The 25025-nt window shown below is 41.2% G+C and overlaps 1 protein-coding gene across 1 annotated transcript in view; it reads left to right on the top strand.

Annotated features, from left to right (window-relative positions):
* The window catches only part of FBXL7 (F-box and leucine rich repeat protein 7), a 388279-nt gene that overhangs the window by 352854 nt on the left and 10400 nt on the right, over positions 1–25025 (top strand). The gene's annotated exons all lie outside the window — the stretch shown is intronic.

Raw genomic sequence — 25025 nt, 5'->3', positions numbered from 1 at the left:
GAAGAGGGCACGATAAGCCTTCTATACCGCTTAATGGCAAGTTATAAGAATTGGGGTTTTATTATATAATGTTTCAGGTATTGAATGATTTATTTTTGTGAAATGAATCACCCAACTCTGAAGATCAAAACATTTGTATGTTTCAGAAGTAGTTCAAAACTATCAACATTCCAAAGCATGTTTGTTCTCACTGTTCTACTTGGCCATTCTACCTACCTTCCTACCTATACTTAGAAAGATACAAATCAAACTGTTAAATACATTACCTATAAGTCAAAAGATTATAGATACCATCTTCGGTCTTCATATTATTCTGTCTTCTGAATTTTAACATGGAACATGTATTACTTATAGAACTAAAATTCTATAAAGCTATTTAAAAATTTTTTAAAAGATCTAGATCTAGTTAATTTTGAAGACAAGGAAACCAGCATCATGCATACCATAGAACATATGGATTGGGGCGTAATTGAAACTCTTACAGAAAACCTTAAAACAAATCACTGAAAATCCTTAAGAGTTTTTTTAAGGGGAAAAAAATGTGAAATGTAATCGTAATAAGTAAAGAAGATGCCTTAAGCTGTACACGTTACATTTTAGTGGATGTTTCATTTGCAAACATTAAAGCGCACATGTCTTTGATTCTTTAAATGCCATTGTCTGTAGGAGTGATCATCTAATGCTGATACTCAGGACATTCTTGTTTCCTATTTTTAAGCCCAAGGCTAATTGTAAAGTTGGGATTTGAGGCACTGAACTCAAGGTTGACTGTGTCGACCACCCTCTAGTAATGGAGTGTCCATTTTGACCTTAGATGTTTACATTAGAAAGTTGGGAGCTTAGGTAGTGGAATGCACATGATACCAAAATTGCTGGCCTGTTACCTATGCCTCACTTCAGAGACCTACTCCACATATGGTGGGTAAACCAGCAGTATATCCCGAGAGCCTAGAATGGTCCAAATCGCCTCTAAAGTTACCCGTCTCATGGTTCCAGAGATGGAAGAGGAGAACCTCACCTGGTGTGAAGGTGACGGCCTTAGAGCCAATCCATATGTCCTAGCTCTGAAGGATCAAGACCGTGGTGGCCTAATTCTCCAGCTGATGTGCCTGCACCACAGGCTAATAAGAATCACTCCTGCCGGTTCTTGCCTCCTCTAACCCTGTGAAATGGAAATTACCTCGATAGCTTACTTAGGTATCTGTTGTCGTTGACGAACACCGGGACACCAGCAGTCCTTTCCCAAGGCTGCTATTTATTGTCTCTCCCCGTGACTTTCAATTTAATCTAAAATGAAAAAAAACAAAAACAAAAACAAAAAACAAAAACCTAACTTATTCACTTTAATTCATTAAGTTTGGGGGGAAAAAGACAAAGAAGTGTTTTATACATTGGCCAGTGCAATTTTTCCCAATTCAGCACATATTTTTTGCAGGGTCTTCTAAATTCAACAAATCTATATTGGTCATCAATGCAATCACTTAGCTTGCTGCTGCAGGAGATAAAAAGGAAGACTTCAAGGAGTGAAATCTAAAGCCTTTACTCATCCCATTTATTTATTTAGCAAATACTTATTGAATACTTCTTTTAAGTTTATTTATTTATTTTTGAGAAAGACAGGGGCAGAGACAGAGAGAGAGAGAGAGAGAGAGAGAGAACTATAAGCAGGCTCTGTGCCATCAGCCCAGAGCTTGATGCGGGCTTGAACTCATGAAACCATGAGATCATGACCTGAACCGAAAGAAGAGTCTGACGCTTAACCGACTGAGCCATCCATGCACCCCACTTATTGAATATTTCCTGAGTGTCAATGCTGGGAAAATAATTATGAACAAGATAATCAGGGTACCTATCATCATGAAGTTTACAGCCTAGTAAGCCTTATGTGAGATGGAAAATGCCACAATGGTTTAAAGGAGGCACATGTCATATGCTGATGGCCTCAGGAAGCATCCCATGAAGAAGAAAGTACTGGAGTCAGCCGCAAAAGGATTTAAAAACAACAACATAATTTCACAAGATGGAAGAGGAGATAGCGTGGGTAACGGGGACTTTGATTAGCTTGTGCTCCAAAAAAGAGCGAATAGTCTAATTTCTAGAGGTTAGGCCACACCAAGGGAAATACTAGCAGAGGAAGTTGAAAAAAATGTGTCAAAGTCCCAACAAGGCCAGCCTTCGGTGAATGGGCAGGAGGCTTGTTCTGAATTCAGCAGGCAGTAGGGGCAGCAATGCCGGATGTCGAGTTTGGGATTGGGTGGACCACAGGTGTGGTTTTAAGATCGATCTGGACATCAGAGTCTCCACCAAGGCGATTATCGCGTTCTGTTTCAGGCTTTCAACCACTGCTGGCTCAGTGCACAGGGGACTTACCATAACTGAAGGAGACTAACCGGCAGCTTCACTCCAGGGATGCAAAAATTGTGACCCTTTGCACAAAAACAAACAAAGATCGATCCAAGAAAAAAAGGTGTGAAGCCCAGCGGGAGCATTGTCACTATCATTAGCCATCTTCCATCATGTCACTGTGTCGCGTGTAAATAATAATAAGGAAACGCACTGCAGAGCCAGCTTGCAAACGGAACACATTGAGAGGATGTGGAGGGAAAATTAAAAATTAAAAAAAGATATCTAGTCAGAGATTTGCACCCCCATGGAGCTCCTGCCCCCCTATAAATGCGTTTTCCAAACTCATGAATATAAAGATCTCTCTTTAACTTTGTTGAGTATAGCTATCACAACTAACATAGGAGAAAGCGTGATTCTTCCCATATGCAGAGGAAAGACACTCCCATAGTGATTCTGGCCCCAGCCAGGAACCTCATAAGCTAGAACCTTTTTTCAGATAGCAATGATCAGCTGCCCATTTCTGATGAAGCCGCCTCTTTCTCTCCAAACACATTGGAAATTCTGTTGGCTTACTCGAAAACATGAAGGAGAGGTCATAAGCAACAGTAAACTATAAACCTAGAAGTGATTTCTGGCGGTAGAGCAGTGCTGGCCAGCAGCTAGATTGATTGCTAGACACGTAACGTTTATGTGAGTGAGAGACAGAAAGAGAAAAAGAGAGAGAGAGAGAGAGAGGGAGAGATCCTACATATCAGGCAGCACAAAAGAGAGAAATGAGCAATTTGACTTGAGCACTTATCATTCTCAAAGGACATTAGTTCACTGATCCCAACAAAACTGTCCTTGAGCGTAGATGTGTGGAAAATGTTTTTATGGTAAAATTTAGATTTTAGCCTCAAGCTAAAACTATGTGTCAGGATACTGCTTTCCACCTGAAATCGTTTCCATAGACACAGGGATAAAACTCCAAGTTTTCTTGGCTCCGCCAATCCATTATACCTGCAGAAGAGCTGACGTTCGGAACTGTGTTATGAACCTGTTTAACATCACATGCATTTACAGTGCCATTTCCTCCGTTTATCTTCCCTTTCGGCTGGGAAGTCACTTCAGTGCACCTGCTCATCTCCTGCCAAGTATTTATTTTTTGGCCAGCTATTCCTGTTTCTTGCAGGGACTTCTTTTTTTAGCCTTTCTTTTTGAAGAGGGCTGAATAATTCACAGAGCTTTCAAAACTAAGAATATACACATTTCTTAAGCATATGTATATATATTTGTATATAAATGTAAGATATATATAAAGATTGTATAACATACACACATACATACATGCTATCCATCGTTATAGTATTTTCAACTCTTTAAATATTCTGAAATATGTTCTGTGCCATGGGTTCTGCTGAATGGAATGACACCCTGTAAGATCATTTACACAGAAAAGGAGTTGTCATTGAGATAAACAGATTTGAAAAAACAGCTTTTTATAAGCTTAAAATTTTGGTCTTGAATGACTCGAGAAATTAATTCAAGAAACAAACAAACCCTGGTTTTGCTGTAGCAATTCTTAAGACACAAGGAGCAGTCATCATATCAATATAAAGTGTTAGACAAGTCTGGAAGAGTAATGCCATGCAACCTGGCCCAATTAGGAGCTGTTCAGAGACTGAAAGAGAAACCTAAACAAGAAAGGAGGAGACAGACACACACACACACACACACACACAGAGAGAGAGACAGAGAGAGAGAGAGAGAGAGAGAGAGAGAAGCAAGAGCCCATAAAATCATCCTACCAATGGAATCGGTAAGGGATAGAGCTTTTAATAGGCTTATTTTATTATAAGAATGTTGCTGATAGTGATCAAAGATGAGAAACTAATCCTTAATGTTAAACATACATCCCTAAGAAATTCATGTCACCAAGAATTTGTCTTCAAGATCTTTTTTTTTTTTTTTAATGTTTATTTATTTTTGAGACAGAGAGAGACAGAGCATGAACGGGGGAGGGTCAGAGAGAGGGAGACACAGAATCTGAAACAGGCTCCAGGCTCTGAGCTGTCAGCCCAGAGCCCGACGCGGGGCTCGAACTCACGGACCGCGAGATCATGACCTGAGCCGAAGTCGGCCGCTTAACCGACTGAGCCACCCAGGCGCCCCATGTCTTCAAGATCTTTCATGTAGAAGTTTTCCCCTGGTACTGAGGATTAGAGAAAATGAAAATATTGTTACGTACACTCAAGAGCAAGTGTAGTCCATGCCCAAAAGAACATAATCAATTTATTCTCATAAGAAATCGATGGGTTAATACTTTGCATTCACCTGTCCTAGAGATATCCTCAGTTTAATCTGGAATCACAGGAGAGCATCTCTAAAGACAAAAATCCATTACTGGGGATAGATAAGGGAAGTCCTACTCACCGCTTTCCTAAACTGGAAGCGTAGCCCTTTCTCATAAGCTGACTCCGCAACACCAAATTTGGGTCTGTCCTGAAGAATTACACAGAGGAAAAATGTAATACTTTGGTGCTCCAGTCCGTAGGGTCTATTCACGGCAAAGCCAGCCATGGCGCGAGAAAGAATGACAGGTAGAGATACTAAGCAAAAGAATCACTTCCTGAGGATTTTCATTTATCTTTTAAATTATACTTTATAATTCCCAGCAAACTTACTCTGTGGACTCCCTATTAGAACCAAAGAAACCTATGAAAATAAATCAAATGTATAAACGCTAGAATTTTATGAGCCAACAATCAGAGTTCATCATACATATTTCCAACCAAATAACAAGTGAGTCAATTAAACCGAAGCCTATGATTGTAGAAATTGAAGCAGTATTGACTGAAATGTAATGAATTCGGTTCAAGGAAGGAGAAAATCACTGTTGCTCTAACTTCTGATAATGTCTCCGCTTTTGTACCTATTGGCCTAATTAGTAGATTTCTAGTTTTCTTAGAACAATTCTACTTCACAATTAGGGCTTAATTGAAATTAAAACCCTTTAGAAGGTCTAATACTCTGGATTCTTACTGTAACCCAAATCGTTCCAGAATATCAAGCAGAAACCTGCTTAACTTCAAAGACCTTTGTAGAAAAACCGTAGGTCTCCGAAATGGATTCTTTAGTTGCCAGTCTGGAAATAGAGACTCCTCAGTGACTACTCCAATTTCTAAAAGCCATGTATTCCCAACACCAAAGTTGACTGCATGATGGATGCTGGAAGCCCCTCGTATTCCCTCTCATTGTATATTTTAAATTAATCAGTCATCACTGATTTCCCCACAAGATTTTTCCTTAGTGAACCACAGAACGTTGGAGCAGACAAGAATCTGGTAAAGTCAGAGTTTGGTCATATCACTAAATTTCACACAATGCGTTACTCTTTTTGAGTAGAACCAAGGCCAAGATCACTCTCCCACCTCTAGAAGGATCTTTGAATCATACCCCGCATAATGCACTAAATACTCAGGCATGAGTGCAAATGATTGGCATTGTGTTCTTAATTACTTTTAAGCTGGGAGTGATTGCCATGCCTTGCTCTATATGCCACAGGCTTATTTATCCAGATCAATATTATTCATTTGGGAACGCAAGTACACGGGGATTGTACCGCAGCCTTCAAGTTTGTTTTGTGCAGATGATCAAAGGTGATGCGATTATGGGCTGAGCAGAAAACTGCATTCAATTAAGAGTCAAAATCACTCCATTCCAGAGACCCTGCTTCTCCGCTTCTGTCCCGTTTAGCAAACGGGAAAGGTCCTAGGCAGCTGACTCTCATCTTGTCGCTCCAAGTCTTCTCTCTGGGCCTGTCTTGTGCTCAGTGACACTTTTATATTGGTTGCCTTGCTTCCACATGGCTGTGCTTTCTTTCCCTGTACGACATATGTTTAATATGTGAGATGGAACAGGATGTTTCAAGTTGTGGAGTTATCAGTTTGTTTTCCCTTAGAAGGCACAGATGCCCTAACATGCAAAGTCCCAGAGCTCTTAATGTCCTCATAGCACAAAGTGCCCAACATCACATTTATGTTTACACAGTTCTTATTGTCTAAGCGGTCTAATGTTTTGAGCCGGCACATTTTCGCCATTTGCTGCCATTATGTCGACTGAAGACAACTGAAAGATGCACAGGGAAGAATTCAGTGCTTTGATTTAAAGAAAAAAAGTGTCCAGATGACGTGAGAGTGTTGGTCCAACCCAGCTTTCCACATGAGAGATGCTTCCATCTGTTCTATAATCCCAAAATATGGCTTAATTAGTGATACTGATATTTACAGCTGGCCCGTATCAGAGTGGAGAGCTTACTTTTTAGGAGAGAATTTCTAGCTTCCTTTTTAGGGGACCCCCTCCCCCGAGAGGTTTCAGGTTGGCTTGGCACAGTTCAGGAGGCGGCAATACAGTGCAGCCCCTTCACCAAATCCCCTGGACTGAGAGAAGTCACGAGGCTGTCCTCAGGAATCCAACGCCATGCTGTCACTGTCAGCCCCCCAGGGTCACTTCAGGATTCTGCCCCTCTGGTCTCCAGGCGATCATGGTATACAGCCCCTCGACGAAGTGGTAATAACATCGGCAATGGGGATTTCAGGTAGTGGGTCTAGATCAGAGCAGAGCAAGCCCTGTAGGACTCACTGGTGACCTGCCGACCAACTGTCTGGGCTCCAAAGCAAAAGCGACGAGAGCAAAAGACCCAGCAAGCACCACTTTGATGATCGCTGGGAGCTACGTGCAAAAATAGAGCAGGTTGAAGGCCAGGCAGGCCAAGTTAATATATGGAGGAGTAGAGGCCATTTCAAAGATATTAAACTCCATGTATAACATTTCAGGAATAAAAGAGTGGAAAGTGAGACCCGGCTACAAAAGGAAATGCCTCTTTAGTTAAAGGATTCTGAAAAATGGTGTCTCCCGGGCGGCCATTCTCCAATCCCCATGACCCACGATGCTCCCTTTCGAGTATTGTGTCCAGCCAGCGCAGACTGTTAAATACAGGATTGGGAGAAGGGGGTTTAGATGTAAACACCATGACATCTGATTAATGTTGTCCTCATCCTTCGATACTCTGGCACACTTCCCTCTGGAAAGATCGACACTTTGTGGTTGGTATAGTTTTATCTTTTTATGGCCTCTGGCCATACACACATGAAAACAGACCCTTTCTACCAAGCAACAGTCCTTCCTTTGTGCAATAAGGGGGGGGGGAGGTGAGTGGAACCCAGAATTTGTTCAGACATTTGACCTTTTTTTCAAACAGGATTTTAGTTTTTAATTCTGAAAGATAGAAACATGAATAGGTATCTTTATGGAATCTTCTATACAGGAGGTTAAAACACTGTACAATGTAGCCATTGCTTTATTATTTTTTTTTCTATTTCTCATCCAGCTCAAATTTTAAAAAACAAATTCGAGGTCAGAGTGCCACTAATTCATTCAAAGAAGTCCAGCAGGCACAGTAGAATATCCTTCTGTCTTCTGCTCTTTCGCTATCCAGGGATTGGAATTGTGGATAACAACTTTCTCTTTGTGTAACTTTTGGAGACTACATTTTTACAGCTTCTGGAGAGAGAAGGGAGGAACTGGAGACATAATGGTTATTTTAGGGACCCAAGTGTAAGGTTGACATTGTGAGATATAATACCCTTGGTACATCTTAAGGCAGTTGCCACCTTTCAAGGTATGATATATTAGTATCTCTAAATCTTCATAGATACAGCTTCCTATTGTGCTTATAATTTTCATGTTTATCAGCAAAGTCAGAGGACAGCTTCAAGCATTGTTTTTCTCGGCTCCTCTCATTTAAAGATGTATTCTTGTGTTTTGATATATTCTAAGATTTGAGCTGTCTTTGATCATAGTAGGTTATCTTTTAGTCAAATGTAAATTGCAACAGACCTTTCTCTGACATTTGTACACACATACACAGTGTAAACATACAAAACTTGCAACCCTGATGTGAACACATAGTGCTTTTTGTTCCCTATTTTGATTATGTAGCCAGCAAACTCAAAAGGGAGGTAATTATAAACCCTTTGTGGATTTTGTGGCAAACACAGAGGTTTCTTGCTATGATTAAGTATTAGGTAGATTACGGTTGTGATAGGTTGGTTCTAATTTTATTTTAGGTCTTTACACAATTCAAATTGTATTTCCAGGGATAAAGGACAGCTCTGTTCAAAGCGCAAAATCATTTCCAGGAATGCTAAGATACAAGAAAGAAAGAGCTCCATTAATAACTACATGTTCAAGGGGCACCGGGGTGGCTCAGTTTGGTTAAGCGTCTGACTTGTGGTTTCGACTCACCCAACCTCATGGGTTCGAGCCCTGCATCAGGCTCTGCACTGCCAGCTCAGGGCCCGCTTGGGATTCTCTCTGTCTCCCTCTCTGTCTGTCCCTTCCCCACCTGCACTTCTCTGTCTCTCTCAAAATAAATAAATAAGCAAGAAAAACTGACCGCATGTTGGATGTCTTGTACATTAATCTTGGTCAAGATGTTTCTACATTTTTTCCTAAGAAAGCAAAATATTTACTCCATAACTATTTGTATTTATGTGGGTTATTTTTTAATAATTACAAAAATGTGTGTCCTTTACTTAACATCACTGGCCAAAGAAGAATGTTAAGTAAGAATATCTGACGATTTCTTTGTGGTTTGTGCTACTCTGCACTATACTTGCAATAGTTAATCACTGGATATTCGGCTATATTATTTCATATGGCTCTCGACATGACCAAAAAGAGCCAAACTGACCCTTTTGCAAATGCTGCTTTAATCGTATTTTTATTTGCCTGTTCCAGGAAGCAAAATGAAACAATTTTCTAGCTATAAATTTTCTAGCTATGTTTTTTTTGTTGTTGTTGTTATTTAAAATGACCTAAAATTAATTCGAAAACAATAAAACACTGAAGTTTGTCATTAAAGTCTAAAATTAAGGTGCCAGTTTCACCTGATTTTCCCTTTTTGAACCATTTTAAGAAAAGTGATTGTCTTCTTAATTAAAAAAAAAAAAAAAGGACTAATTTATTGCTTGGGGTCCAGCCCGTAAATCATCTGATCTAGAAGGAAGGAATTTCTTTTAAGACAGTTCATATTGAATGCACCAAAACAATTTCTTACCTCAAGGCTTCTATCTGGTCAACCTCCAAAGAATGAATCTGAAAATGTTTTTGTCATCTTTGGTGATCTTTGCTTTTACTAATTTAATAGGTGTTTTAAAACAAAATGAACCAGTATAAATAACAACAACAAAAAACCTTGAGGAAAACTCAAGCCACCAGCCTGTCATATAAAATGAGAGTATTAACATCTGTTGGTAAAAATGAAGTATTTTCAGTTCAGATCTAAACATATGAAGGTAAGCAAAGTGGTCCACCTGTGAAAGCATCATAGATTCCCAGTAAGGGTTGGGGAAGCAAAGGGAAGAATGCAGAGGACAGGCTGGAGGAATTGAGTCTTAAATTATCTCCACTTGTGGGGATCTCCGCATCCCCACACTGACCCATGTTACATGGTCAGACGTTAGCTTCCAAGAAGGAACTAGAACTGTAATCTAGTACCGAATATTTTGCATCCTTAAACGGGGAATATCTTATAAGTGATGAGCCACAATCTGCCATTTTGTTTCCTTTATGACTAAATATAAGTCTCAAATTTTGATTAAAAGGCAACTAAAAGCACAGGTTGTCTAGAAAAGCAGGCTTAAATAGAGACGATCTCCAACGTATCAAATGTATACTTCCATCCCTCCAGCTTTCCAGCCTCCACCCTAAGGAATTTTTTTTTAATGATCTTGGGATTAAGTGGGGGCTTTAAACACTGATTAATGCCACATTTATAATTAAGAACTTACTTTTAGATTTATTGTGGTAATGCTATTAAAAGGTATATCCAATAAATATAAGTTTACAGATATTTTCCTAAAGAGAAATAGAAATTATGGACTGATTGAGATTAGGATGAATTGGAAGGTTTATGATAAAAGGTCTTAATTCTCCAGAAAAGTGTTGTGCCGTTGCAGTGGAGAGATTTCCCAGAGGTATTTTGGCTTGCTTGAATTCTACTCTGCAGCTGAATTTCCAAAAGATTATTATTGATTACCATTTAAAATGGGGGCTCCCTGAAAAAAATATGATTTACCTTTTGAAAAATAAGATAGTCTAGAATTGGAACCATCAGCCAACCATGTAAAGTCCTGCCCTCCAAACCCTAGGAGCCCAATGAAAGCCAATCTTTGTGCTAGTGAGTATAGGCTCTATTCCTTGGAAAAGCCCCACTCTGTAGGATAGCCCAGAAATCTCTCAAAAAGAGATTATGAACTTGGACTCCAGTAGACCCAGGGAACTCCCCATGCAAAATGTACCCCAGGTCAGTGTAAGGTATCCATCCACCTATCAGGAAGCAGCAAGGCCGTCAGCAGGTAGATAAAACAATATTTATATAGACTAAGTTCTTTAATTGTTGCCTTCTCTATTTGCTAATATAGAGAGAACAAAATGTTTCTCCACATCATTTGGTCATTGGTTTTCCCAAGCATTTAAAAATGTAATAGGGATTTTGCATTTATGAATCAATATTTCTGTAGTGCATAAGATAGTGCCTTGTATATAATAAATGCTTTACATGTATTTTTACATGAAAACAAATCGTTGTAAGAATTTAAACAACAGTGGATCGTATTTTCAAATGGCTAAGGAAATGCAAGGATTTGCTTTGCTTTGGGAACATTCTAATTAATTACTGCTCTCGTGCATGCTCCTAAGTTTACTGGAGATTTCGCTTTTTCCCTCACTGGAAAGTTGAATGTGTGAGCTACACTAGAGCTCCCTGTGAGGCCTGCTTTCTGCTGCGAACTGACAATTTAGAAGTTTCTCTTTGTCAGAATCTAAATTCAATACTCTACCATGTATTGCATTTTTCAAGTTGAAAGATGCAAACGTTGGGATCTGGCAGCTGTTCATGGGGAAAGAAGGTGGAAGCATTATCTGACAATTGAAGATAGAAAACAATTAAGGCTGCCATATAAAGTATAACTTGAAGGTTGAATGGTATGGATTGCAAGGCTTTTCATGAAAATCTCTGTGTTTCTTCCCTTGTCAAGACAAGAGCTGGCTCATTTCCCAAGCTTTGGAAAGCTATCCGTGAGCTCTCTAGAGAATGGCAAATAAATATCACCGTCTTTCCCGCACTGTGAAGAAAAAGCCAGTTGTGCTTCTTACAATTGATGTGTGAATCAGTTCAGGGGGGCGGGGGTGGGGGTAGTTCCTCTTCCGTTTTAGGTAACTAAACTTAAAATAAGTCTTACAGTTCTGAGCCAATGTAAAAGTGTCATTCTTTTTTTATTTATCATGAGTTTTTATGGTTCACTGTTACTAGGAGTGAACAGAGATGTGAGTAAACTACAATAGCAGGGGCATCAGGACAAAAAGCACTAAGAATTTGACTCTGGGAAACTTTAGGTGATGTGTGCTGCAAAAGACTGTTGGTTTTTTTTTTAATTTTTTTTTATATGTTTATTCCTTTTTGAAAGACAGAGCACAAGCAGGGGTGGGGCGGAAAGAGAAGGGGACACGGAATCTGAAGCGGGCTGCAGGCTCTGAGCTGTCAACACAGAGCCCGATGCCGGGCTCGAACTCACGAACCATGAGATCATGACCTGAGCCGAAGTCGAACTCGCTCAACCGACTGAGCCGCCCAGGCGCCCCATGCAAGAGACTGTTTTTATGTGTGCATGTGTCTTTCTAAATATCTTCTGAGTAGATGAGTACTGTTAAGCTCAGTGTGTGTACTACCTCGGCCAATATTAAGTGGAGGGGCAAAGAAAATAGACCTAAAAATGAAATGTTGATAAGGCACAGAGGTGTTCCAACTTCTTCCGCAATCTGAAACACCTCCTTCCTCCAAGTAGTTCCTAGAAATGTTTCCAACAGCAACCAAAAGAAAACTGAAAGGGATCTGTGGTAGAACCAAGCAAAGAGCATTCCTTGTGGTGCATTGGTTGAATGATTGCTCGATGGCTGAATCAAGGAAAGACTCTGGAATCACTTGGAGATGAGTGAGACACCTCCTGGCTTCGAGGTGCTCACAGTCTAGTGAGAAGAGAGACACTATGTGAAAAGGGCTAAGATACAGGTGGATATGATATCAAGGGAAACACTATAAGTAAATTATTTAGCCCCAGTGGATCTGGAAAGATTGCCAGAGAAGCGGACTTCCCACCCGGGACTTGAGGTATGACTAGGCATCTACACTTAATCTGGGGGAATAGAACTTCTGGTCTCCTGCATAGTCGAAAAATCGGACTTTATTCCCTGAGTAGTGCTTAGTATAATGTCTGACACGTAGAAAGCATTCTGTAAAAAGGTGTCAAAAGATGTGTCTAGATTTCCAGGAGCTGTGGTCACAAAGTGCCACAAACCAGGTGGTTTAAAAAACAACAGAATTTATGTTCTCACAGTTCTGGAATCTGGAAGTATGAAATCAAGGTGTTGTTAGAGACATGGAAGAGGATCCAACCTTGTCTCTTTCAGCTCCCGGTGCCCCTCCCCATTCCTTGGCTTGTGATAGCATCGCTCCAATCTCTGCTCCCATCTTTAAGCTGCCATCTTACCTTTGTGTCCATGTGTTTCTGTCTTCTCTCCCCGTGTCTCTGTTTCTTCTTTTCATAAGGACGCCGAATCATATTGGATTAGGGACCACGGTAATTGAGCAAGACGTCATCTTAACTTGACTCCATCTTCGAAGACTCTACGTCTTTTTTTTTTTTAATTTGTTTTTTAATGTTTGTTTCCTTTTGAGACAATGAGAGAGAGAGCATGAGCAGGGGAGGGGCAAGAGAGAGGGAGACAGACTCTGAAGCAGGCTCCAGGCTGTGAGCTGTCAGCACAGGGCTCAACGTGGGGCTGGAACGCACAAACGGCGAGATCATGACCTGAGCCAAAGTTGGACACTTAACCAACTGAGCCACCCAGGTGCCCCACGAAGACCCTACTTCTAAATAAGGTCACATTCACCCATACCATTAGAACTTCAACACATCTTGCCAGGGACACAACTCAACCCACAACAGAGGGAATGAGTCATTCAAGGTTTGGGGGCAGGAGGTTGGGCCATATTTTAGAAGGTTAACACAAAATGCAGGGCAAAGGCTATATGAAAGTGGTGGGTTTAGAAGGAAGAGTCAGCACTCTCAGGTAAGGAATTATTGAGAGGAGACGGATGTTGAAAACTTCCAAGTGGGACGGTAGCCATGGAAAAAGGGGAGAGGGGACTGTTAGTTCCATAAGCTAACCACCTGGTCAGATATGGGTAGGATTCAAAATCATTCCCAGGTTTTTAGCTTAGGAGGCAGACCTGACAAGTATTGGTACCATTAACAGCAACATGGAATGGAAGGGAAGGAGATTCCTCTCTGCAAAGACATTGATGTGTTCAGCCTTGTGTGTATTGTAACCAAGGTATATCCAGTACACTTTCAGGGAGAGGACTAGATATCCTTTCAGGTAAAGGACAGATAGCGTTGTCACTAACACTCTCTGCAGTGGAATTTTTCTGTATCTGTGCTGTCCAGTACCGTAGCCACTGGCCACAAGTGGCTCATGAGCTCCTGAATTCTGCACCTATGGAGCTGAATTTTTAGTTCAATGGTAATAGATTTAGTTTGCCTAGTCCCATGTGGCCAGGCTCATCATATTAGGTAGCAATTGTATGGCAGGTATTTGGAGACGTGTGTTTAATATTTGAGAGAGACACACAGCCTGGTCCAGACTGGATATTGGGTTTGGGGAGCTCATGAGCTTACGGGCAATTGCTGAAGCCGTGTGAGCGCACGAACCCACCTCCCCCCATCTCAGGGGAGGCCAGATGCTAACAAAGAGTAAAGAATGAAACCCTTGGGGAAATAGCAATATATAATTGGTACACCACAGAAGAGGGGGAGCAAACGGCATCTGAGAAGGAGAAAGAAAAAGGAGAAGAGAGGATGGTATTTCAAAAGCCATGGGAGAAATCGAAATGAGACAGCAGGTCCTCTATATTGGATAAAAATATGTTTTCTTAAATAAACTATTGTCGTAGACTCTTGTCCAGCAAGAGAGCAAATGCAGGATTAAAATGCAAGAGAGGCTAATGTCTGGGAGGAGGCAAGAGCCCCAACTAAGGGTCCTTGCTCCATCTTTATTAGGATCAGAGGTTTACAAGAATGACGGATGTGCACAAAGAGACGATGCATCCATGGACATTGACTCACGGGTGTGAAGGAAAGGGGGTTTGGAAGATATGCGGGGTCAGGAGTTTGGGCCAATACAAAACAAAGTCCTGGTGCCAGGCAGATGGCTGTTTGCAGCAGACTGAGGCTCCACCTGTGTTTATGTAAACTTGCCTAGGGTACAAGAAAGACAGAGCCTGCTACCTCAGGGTCCACAAGGCACCTTTCTTTTGCTAATTAGCTCCCCTCTGGACAGCTTCACCCTGCTGCTGTCTATAGCCCTGTTTACCTGTTTACCGAATTTGGTCCTTCCTTCCTTCGAAAGCAGCTTTCTGCTATTGTACTAAGTTGGGGAGTGTTACCGCCCTGAATACCTAATCGTGTTTACCTCACTCTTGATGCTTTGATCCTGAGGCTTTTCTATTCCTCCATCTTTGTCCTATACTGGGGGCCTTTGCCCTGTTTACCTAATCTTGGGTAAACCAAGTTTACCCAAACTTGGGTGTGTTCATCCTATGGCTTTCTAATTCTTTATGCCTTGTGAACCCCTCAGGGCAAGCTCAGGGAATCCCTAAGCTTGTTCCCCACAAACCATGAGAAAGGGATTTCAAAATTACAACAAAAGTACAATTTTTATGATATTCCCCCCTCTCATTCCCCACCAGCATGAAAGGTATTTCAAAAGCTTACGGAGGCAACAATACTCATAAAGATGGGACTATGGATACCAGATACCCCTTAAAACATAGCTCCACAACGGGAGGGCCCAGAATTTTTTCCCCATGAAGTCCTCTGAGACATTGTATAATTTTTGTCAAATGCTTCTACCGATAACAATACCAGTTTTCATAGACTTCATCTAATTACTCTATAAAATGAGTGGAATTGTTTCCAGTTCACAAAAGAAGAGGCTTATGGCTTATGGAGCTCTAGGCTGCTTGCCTTAGACGATGCAGGTTGCACGTCGTAGAGCAGAGACAGGAACCCAGGGCCGTCTGTATTCAATGTTCTTTTTGACCTTAACAGCGTTCCTTTAACTTAAGACACTGACAAATGCTGTCATGACTTTGGCTGCGATCTCCTTATCACCTGTACTACTATGCACTTAATATCATTAAAAGTAAACTTCAGTTATTGCCTAAAAGCCACACACTTGAAAGGCCAGCATCACTTGTGATAAATAGATGGTAATTTCTAATAAAAATAAATTATGATGAGCAATAAAAAATTAAAATATGATTAAATTAATGTCATTAAGTACTGATGCCTGTCAAAGAGTTTGCATCTGAGACCTTCAAACAGAAATTCTCAAAAGAGGCTCAACCATAAGAAGAACATCCCCTTGCCTTTTGCAAAGGATGGCATCTAATAGCAGTGAATTCTCACAGGGATGAAGCATCCTACGTTCCTTTAAAGGATAAGTAGTATAAGGTCATCTCCCTTTGCCATATTATAGATAAGAAAAAGAAAGGTGCTGAGAAGTCATCATTTCAACCTAGGGTAAAACCATAAGGCTGATGAATTTAACCCAGGACTCTCGCATAGTTTCTGAGGTCACCTGTTATTTCCTCTGGCATTACTTTCCTAAAACATCTTTTGTAGATATTCACGTTGGAGACAAAATCAAACTGCATTTCTAAAGATGCCATTCTCTACATTTCATTGATTATATTTATGTTCTTTAGAACAATGCACTTTAAAAGCTTCCTTAGCAGTAGGGCTGTTTCCTTTTAGAAAAATTAAAGGTCAAAGAGGATCCACACCCAGCATCGTATAGGGTCAAACACTGGATACACTGGGGAACTGGTGCTCAGCATAAAGACTGAGCCAGGCATTTCACTAGACCATATGCCCTGATAGGAGAGAAGCTTCATCATCCTCATCATGACTGCAAGGATCAGGGGCACCTCGGTGGCTCAGTGGCTTAAGCGTCTCTTGATTTCGGCTCAGGTCGTGTACTTGTGGTTTGTGAGTTCGAGCCCCACGTCGGGCTCTGTGCTGACAGCACACAGGCTGCTTGGAATTCTCTCTCTCCCATTGTCTCCGCCTGTCCCCCCACTCGCTCTGTCTCTCTCTCAAAATAAATAAATAAACTTAAAAAAAAAAAAAAGACTGCAAGGATCAATCACCGTAGCCCTATCCTTATGGGACTGGTCCACGTGACTAACAAAGCAGGTTTTTGTTCTTGGACAGAAGTCTTTGTCACAATCTGATCCTGCTGGGGGGTGCCACCTTCTGGACGACAATCCTAGAAAGAATCTTTGGGTCCTAGAGGTAACTTTCTCCAGGTAAAATGCAAAATTAACCTTGTCTATATAAATTTCCACTTCATACAACCAATACCTTAACTAAGTTCTAGGGTGTGTACATTATGTGAACCACATTAAAAGAAAATATTTTGAAAGAAAACAAGAAGGAAAAAGATCCCTCAGATTGTATTTTTTTTTCACTAGTGAGGTTTTAGAGATCTGTTTTTCTAAGCTTGAGTTTAAGCTAAGAAAAGAAACCTTGCTTTTTATGGCAAGCGTTCTTGAGCAGAAAGATAATTTATAATGGAAAGCATCTTGCAGAAAAGTTTTGGTAATCAGAGGGGGAAAATGCAGAGTAGCTTTGTAAATTTTGACTTTGAAAGGCCAGTGTAATGTAAATATGACTTCCTCGCGTATAAACAGCAGTGGTTTGAAAATAAAAACTTGTACGAAACAGGCAGCTATCTAGTTAGAGGAAAATGTGTCTAATAAGCTGAGTGTATGAGATGCCTTGAATATTTTTGATACTGTACTATAATTACTAAAGATGCAAAATTTCCAGGACTTTTGAAACCATGAGAAAACAAGTTTATTGAGTTTTATTTTTCCCCCAGAATAAGATAGCTATATTTAAAAAAAAAATTTTTTTAATATTTTATTTTCTCTTTGAGACAGAGAGAGACAGAGCATGAGCAGGGGAGGGGCAGAGAGAGAGGGAGACACAGAATCTGAAGCAAGCTCCAGGCTCGGAGCGGTCAGGGCAGAGCCCGATGCAGGGCTCGAACTCACGGACCGTGAGATCATGACCTGAGCCGAAGTCAGGCGCCCCAAGATAGCTATATATTTTGGTAGTCTTTACATATGTAGAGTAACCTAAGTACACTAAATGTATTGTTCCCACATAAATTACATACTTGGAATGTTTTAAATCATTAATGTAATCACCAGTGCTTAAACTTCCTATTCCTTTAGTCAATAGATGAAAATATGAATAAAAAAGTATAATTATATTTATTTGCCTTAAGATGTCCTTTGTATCAAACAAAGATTGCACCATTTTGAGTAAGTCCAAAAGCTTACCAAAAATATTGTTGAGTTCAAATGTTTTATGCTACTGGGAGATTCTGTAGTCATTGTTTTTACCTTGGACTTCCGAAAACTGTCTTTTGTTCCAGGCTTAGACAAACTTTTCTATCCCTTACCATCCTGGGTTTAGGCTGATTTGAGCACATTCTCAAAAGGGTCATTTTTCTCGCTCCCTAAAGGATGCAAGAAATTGGAGAGGTCAAAATCTTTGCTGTGGAGGTCCTTGAATGGGACTGTGGTACAGAAAGAAGTTGGGCTAGGAATATTTGCTTTAGAATCTAGTCAAATGCAAAACCTCCTCCCTTCCTAGACCCCACTGGGCGCTCAAGCACAGTAATAATGTGTGGTAAATGATCCAACGAAAGAATGAATCATCACTTTCTTTTCTGCCTATAAATCTGTAATCCTAGAATTTGCAGCAGCCCAACCTACTGCATTTTCGTACCCAGTGGCTATCCCTGTGTACTGCTTGCCATCCATTCTCTATATATTCCTGTTGACATCGGTGCTGTGTATTTTTCGTTTGATTTCAGTCTTTTGTGTATATCCACCTTCCCAATATCATTAAGAGACACAGGCCACAAAATACACATCTCATGACAAAAATACGTGCTCATTTCCTTAAATTCTCACATTCTGCTTTCGTGACACTTTCATATGTTTGTCTCTGTCTCTCTTATGGAGTCTTACATATTCATAATTGGTAACCTCTTCTCTAATTCTTATATTTGCAATTCACCAGGGGTGCCTGGGTGGCTCAGTCGCTTAAGCCTCTGACCCTTGATTTTGGCTCAGGTCAGGATCTCATAGTTTGTGAGTTTGAGCCCCACATCAGGCTCTATGCTGATAGTGTGGAGCCTACTTGGGATTTTCTCTCCCTCCCTATCTCTCTATTCTTCCCCCACTTGTGTCCTCTAAATAAATAAATAAATAAATAAACAAACAAACAAACACTTTTTTTTTTTAAAAATGTAATTAACCAGACATGTCTTTTTTGCAGACTTTATACTTTTTCCTCTTATACCTTTGGCTGTCTGTCCACCCCTCCATGCAACCATCCATCCTACCACAAAGTAACTCATTGAGTCTACCTTTAACAGATTTCATTATCAGTTTATATATTTATTTTTGAAAAAAATTTTCCTCAAAAAATGTCCGCAGGGAAAACAGTAGTGTTGGTAAATTTCAAAAGCCATCTGCTCTGGAGAAGGTTGGGAGGATGGCAGGGTAAGAGGAGCTGACGCTCACCTTGTCCCACAGATACAAATAGGTAACACTCACATCAGTGTAAATGACCCAGGAAATGACCCGAAGACTGGCAGAACAAACTCCATAACTGAAGGTAGAGAAGAGGCCGCATTGAACAGAGTAGGGAGGGCAGAGATGCATTTGGTGCTGCTGTGGGGAATAAAGGGACTGCAGCCACCCAGTGGGGGAAGGGATCCATGGGTACAGAGCAGGGAGAGAAACAGGCTGTCACAGGAGGGAGCCCACATGGGTAAGACAAATCCCCATAACATTTGGCTTTGAAAACAACAGGAGCCGAATTTTATGAGTTTTTACAACCAGCAGGACTTAATGCCTAGAATTTTTCAAATCCGTGGGTTCAGTTCTGGGAGAGCCTGGAAGGTGAGAAGAAGCTGAGTCCCCGTTCTTAAAGAAACAGCATGACAAACAGCCCACAAAGCTACAAGGCAGAAGCAGCAGTTTGCAGAATGCCTGGAACATACAGGAGGGAGAATAGTTTACTCATTTTGGAGCATGTCCAGGAGGCGCAGGGTTCACTGAGGGGCTTCTCCAGAAACAAAGGAGCTGGCAGGTGCCATTTCCCTCCACTGCCCATGCAGCGTAAACACATGGCCACCTGTGAGAACCATCGTGGTTCTGAAATTCACTACCCTGCTTGTTCACACCAAACCCCACCATGCTTCCTTGGAGCCACCCTTTCCAGTCTCACTTGCCTCAGTCCTGGAACTGTGGGCCCCCTCTCCCAGAAGACTGGTGTGAACTTTGCCAATACTGCATCTCCCAACTGACATGATTTGCAGAGCCTGAGTCCCAGCAGTGGCAGCAGCAGGTCTCATTTCACTAGCTGACTGACATACATCTTTCTAAAACTGTGTGCCCCACCCTGGGCAGGGACCCAACCCTATCTACAGCAGGAAAAGAGAGCATTTGCAGACTACTGGAACGAAGGAAAAAGCAGCCAGGATACAACAGCAGGGCACACACAGCACACATAAGAAGCACCCTGAAACACCAGGTTCTGGTGAACAGAGAACATTGCATTGCAGGGCACTGAAGGATCTCTTCTTCAGAAGGCCACTACTCCCAGCAGGAGATGTAGCTGACTGTCCTAACACAGAGGAACAGACACAGAGAGTTAGACAAAATCAAGAGACAGAGGAGGATGTCCCAAATAAAAGAACAGGGCAAAACCACAACAAGAGACCTAAGTGAAACAGAGATAAGTAATATGCCTGATAGAGAAGTTAAAGTAATGATTATAAAGATAGTCACCGGACTTGAGAAAAGAGTGGAGGACATCAGTGAGATCCTTAATAAAGAGATAAGAAAGAACCAATCAGAGATGAAGAACACTATAATGAAATGAAAAATGTACTTGATGGAATAAATAGCAGGCCAGAAGAAGAGGAATGAATTAGTGACCTGGAAAACAGAGTAATGGAAAGTAATCAAGCTGAGCAAGTGAGAGAAAAAATATATCTACAAAATGAAAATAGATGTAGGGAACTCAGCGAATCCCATCAAGCATAACATACACATTATAAGGATCCCAGAAGACAAAAAAGAGAAAAGGGGGCAGAAAATTTATTTGAAGAAATAATAGCTGAAAATTTCTTTAACATGGGAAAGGAAACAGATATCCAGATCCAGGAGCACAGAAATCCCCTAACAAAATCAACTCAAGGATGTCCACCTTAAGACATAGATAATTAAAATGGCAAAAATTATTGGTAGAGAATTTTAAAAGCAGGAAGAGAAAAGAAGATGGTTACATACAAGGGAAACTCCATAAGGCTATCAGTGGATTTTTCATGAGAAACTTTGCAAGCCAGAAGGGAGTAGCATGACATATAGAAAGTGCTAAAAAGAAAAAAAAAAAATCTGCAGCCGAGAATACTGTATCCAGCAAGGCTGTCATTCAGAACAGAAGGAAAGATAACATTTCTCAGAGAAACAAAAGCTAAAGGAGTTTATGACCGCTAAACCAACTCTAAAAAAAAGAAAGAAGGAAAGAAAGAAAGAAAGAAAGAAAGAAAGAAAGAAAGAAAGAAAGAGGGTAAAGGAGACTCTCTGAATGAAAAGGAAAGACCATAAGTAAGAATTATAAAAGTGGGACACACAAAAGCAGTAAAACAAAGTATATCTGTAAAAATCAGTCAAGAGATTCCCAAAATAAAACGATGTAAAATATAACACCATATACCTAAAATGTTGGGGGTGAGTAAAGAATGGGTTCAAACCTGAGTGACCATCAACTTAATACAGACTGCTATAGGCAGAAGATGTTATAGACAAACCTAATGCTAACCACAAATCAAAAATCAGTAATAGATATGCAAAAAATAAAGATAAAGGAATCCAAGTACATCACTATAGAAAGCTAGCAAGCCATGAAAGAGAGCAAAAGAAGAACCAGGGAACTACAAGAACAACCACAAACAAGTACCAAAATGGCAATAAATACGTATCTATCTAAAATTGCTTTGAATGTAAGCGGACTAAATGTTCCAATCAAAAGACATAGGGTGTCAGAATGGATTTAAAAAAACAAGAACCATCTATATGCTGCCAACAAGAGACTCATTTCACACCTAAAGACACATGCAGATTGAAAGTGAGGGGATGGGGAAATGTTTATCACGGCAAGTCAATGTGAAGAGAAAGAGGGAGTATCAATACTTATATGGGACAAAATAGACTTTATTATTTTTAATGTTTTATTTATTGTTGAGACAGAGAGAGACAGAGCATGAACGGGGGAGGGTCAGAGAGAGAGGGAGACACAGAATCTGAAACAGGCTCCAGGCTGTCAGCACAGAGCCCGACACGGGGCTCGAACCCACAGACCACGAGATCATGACCTGAGCCGAGGTCGGACGCTTAACTGACTGAGCCACCCAGGCGCCCCAATGGGACAAAATAGACTTTAAACAAAGGCTGTGACAAGAGACAAAGAAGGGCACTGTAATAATAAAGGAGGTAATATAACAAAGAGATATAACAATGACTTTGATAAGGGCACTAATCCCATTTGTGAGGGTTCTACTCTCGGGACCCGATCACTTCCCAAAGGCCCCACCTCCTCATGCCATCACCTCGGTGGTTAGGATTTTGACATATGAACTTGAGAGGGCTACCAACGTTTAGACCATAGCATGACTCATTATTCTTTATTATTTATTTAATTCTCAAGTGTTATTTATTCAATGATGACAAATTATATCCTTTCAAAAAGTCTCTGAGGGTTCTCGATCTGAGTAAGTAGGAAATAACCAGAGAATGCTGGTGTACATTCTGGCAAAAGAGACACCCAACTGCCCTGTTGGAAATCCCCCAGACCCCCTCCACTTGTCTCCTCACGTGGGTAAGTGGTGCCGCGCGATCATGAATTACTCCTACCCTGCCGTGGAGCTCTAGAAAAGGCAAGACGGAGAGCTAGTGCCTGCTCCTGAGTCCCCTCCAGAGCAGAATGTTCCTCACAGACGTGCGAGGCTGCCCTCCGTTTCTGAGTGTGAATTCTGTAACGCTCGCGTATGGTTGTTGGCAAAGAAAAACCTGAACGCATCACCAAAGGCACAGCCGTGCTGGTCAGTCTGGATGCATTCCCATTCTCCCCCTCAGTGCAGGGTGGGGGGGTGTGAACGTGAAGAAAAGTGAATTGGCTAAAGATGCAGGTTTAGGAAGCTGCCCCGACCCCCACTATGAGTATGTTCATCCCGCAGGGGGCCCAACTCACGATGTGCAGGTCTCCGCAGAGCACTGCTTCTCTTTCAAGGTGAATAGAATGTAGGCAGGTAGGAGAGAGATGTCAGAGCCCTCGTAGCCGCTAAACATCAGAGCTGAAAGCCTGAGATTGACCTCCCCTCCTGGCCCTAAATAAGCCGTTCACCTGCCTAAGGAAAATGCTGGCTTTGGAGGCAATTCTCAGAGTTCACCTAACGACGAAGGTTAGTACCGCAGTAGCTTGGATGGCAGTTTGGAAATCCCTAATTGGTTTCCATGCAAACTTTTCCTTACGGATTTACTGTTTATTTTACCTGATTACAAAAGAGAGAGGTACACACTTCCTTTCTTATGAACGATTTAAAATGCAGTATGTATACCACCTGGGAGACAGAAGCACATGCCAAGCTAGAAACTGTTGTTTCCTAAACATCTAAGTATTTCCTCTCAATTCAGAACATTCATATGCAGCTACCGTGTACCATAAACCATGTCAGGTGCTTCCAGGACACAAGTAAGAAAAGGATTCAGTCATTGTCTCAAAGGAGCTTTTCGTGTAATGAAGGCGTATCTGTCGTCTGCTGCCACAGTAATGCTGTGTAACAAGTCGCCCCAAGCTCAGTGGGTTAGCTTACACATCTCTGGTTCACCTGGGCATCGGCTGCCCCCAGCTGGGTTTGGTTGAGCGTGGCTCTAAGCTGCAGGTTTCAGCCAGTTCTGTCCTCTCCATGGTCCTCTCCCCACCCTAAGGTCAGTGGACTGGCCAGGCATGTTCACATCTCCTCATATTCACTGGCCAAAGCAAGTCACGTGGCCAAGTCCAGCATCACTGGCTAGAAGGAACGGCAGAGTCACCTGGCAAAAATGTGTGGCTGTAGAGAGAGGTGCGACATTGAGAAAAATAATACAGTCAGGCACATCAGGGAAAGATAAACTCACAACTGCCTAATAACCAAGGATGGAGATGTGAATAGGAAGGGGATTAATTATTTCTCAAAGACATTAGGAAAATATTTTTAGAGGAGGTAGCATTTGTTCTTAGTATTGCAAGAGGCAGACAAGGGGAGAGGAGGTAGGCAGTCATTCAGAGATGCTCCACGAGCAAAGTCATGGACACATGTAGGACATTTTCAGTGTCAGGTTATAAAGAAACAAATTGAAAGAACACATGATAGCAGTAGAAAAAGGATACCAGTAGGAAAACTACAGACAGACCCTCAGTGGAGATTCCCGTGTCAGAAGTTCCTGTGTCCTCTGTTATTATTGGAAGTTCTTTGAAAAAAACAAGTGTTTGAAAATTCCCAAGTATGAAATGTGGAAAAGCACACAAGAACAGAATTTTTGTTTAAGTCTTTGGAACTGGAATTAGAGCTAGAAATACCTTAGAATTCATCTAGCCCAGCTCATTTATTCTACAGAATAAGAAACTTATGCTTTGGGGATGAATACACTCTGTGTGTGTGTGTGTGTGTGTGTGTGTGTGTGTGTGTGTGGGATCGGGCGTGTGTGTGTGAAATATATAAACATTAGAGAGACAGAATAAATGTCATCCTAAATAAATCTGTCCAGCTATCTATGTAAACTGTATGATAAATATATTTATATAGAAACTAAATTATTTCATATAGATATAGCTATCAAGGTGGGGATATGAAATGAGCAGCCTTCTTGAATTGGTATTCTAAAGAACTCTTCATCCCTCAAAAGCTTAAAAACCACTCTTATCCTCATTAAGTGATCTTTCTGCTGTCAGGGAACAATACGAATCACATCATTGGAATGCCAAAGACAGTTGTTAATAAGGAAAAACATATATTGCCACAGGTAGTCAAGGCCTGGAAATACCATCTGAAATGGCCGGTCTAATGGAGGAAGTGGGTGGATCCTCAGACCCCTGGCAGAGTTTGGGGTGCCATTATCAAAAGATGGGGGCCTGGACACTAGGGGACGGGCCAGAGCGAAGACAGCAGTGTTCTCTGTATCCATTGACCCGTCTTTCTCTTCGGAAACTCGTTCCCGCGTCTGTAAACGGAACACCATTATCCGCCTGACCAAAATGTGATTAGCAAAAGGAAAAGAGTTTGTGTTCATAATATGTGAGATTTCTTCCCAGAATAGAAATAATGAACCTTTGAAGGTGTGCCCTTGAGATAATCGCCAGGAACGTAGATCAGAAGTCAGCGAGCCG

This window comes from Panthera tigris, chromosome A1 (genome assembly GCF_018350195.1).
Source record: "Panthera tigris isolate Pti1 chromosome A1, P.tigris_Pti1_mat1.1, whole genome shotgun sequence".
Taxonomy (NCBI): domain Eukaryota; kingdom Metazoa; phylum Chordata; class Mammalia; order Carnivora; family Felidae; genus Panthera; species Panthera tigris.
Note: the sequence above shows the minus strand (reverse complement) of the source record. Positions and strands in the feature narration are given on the sequence as shown.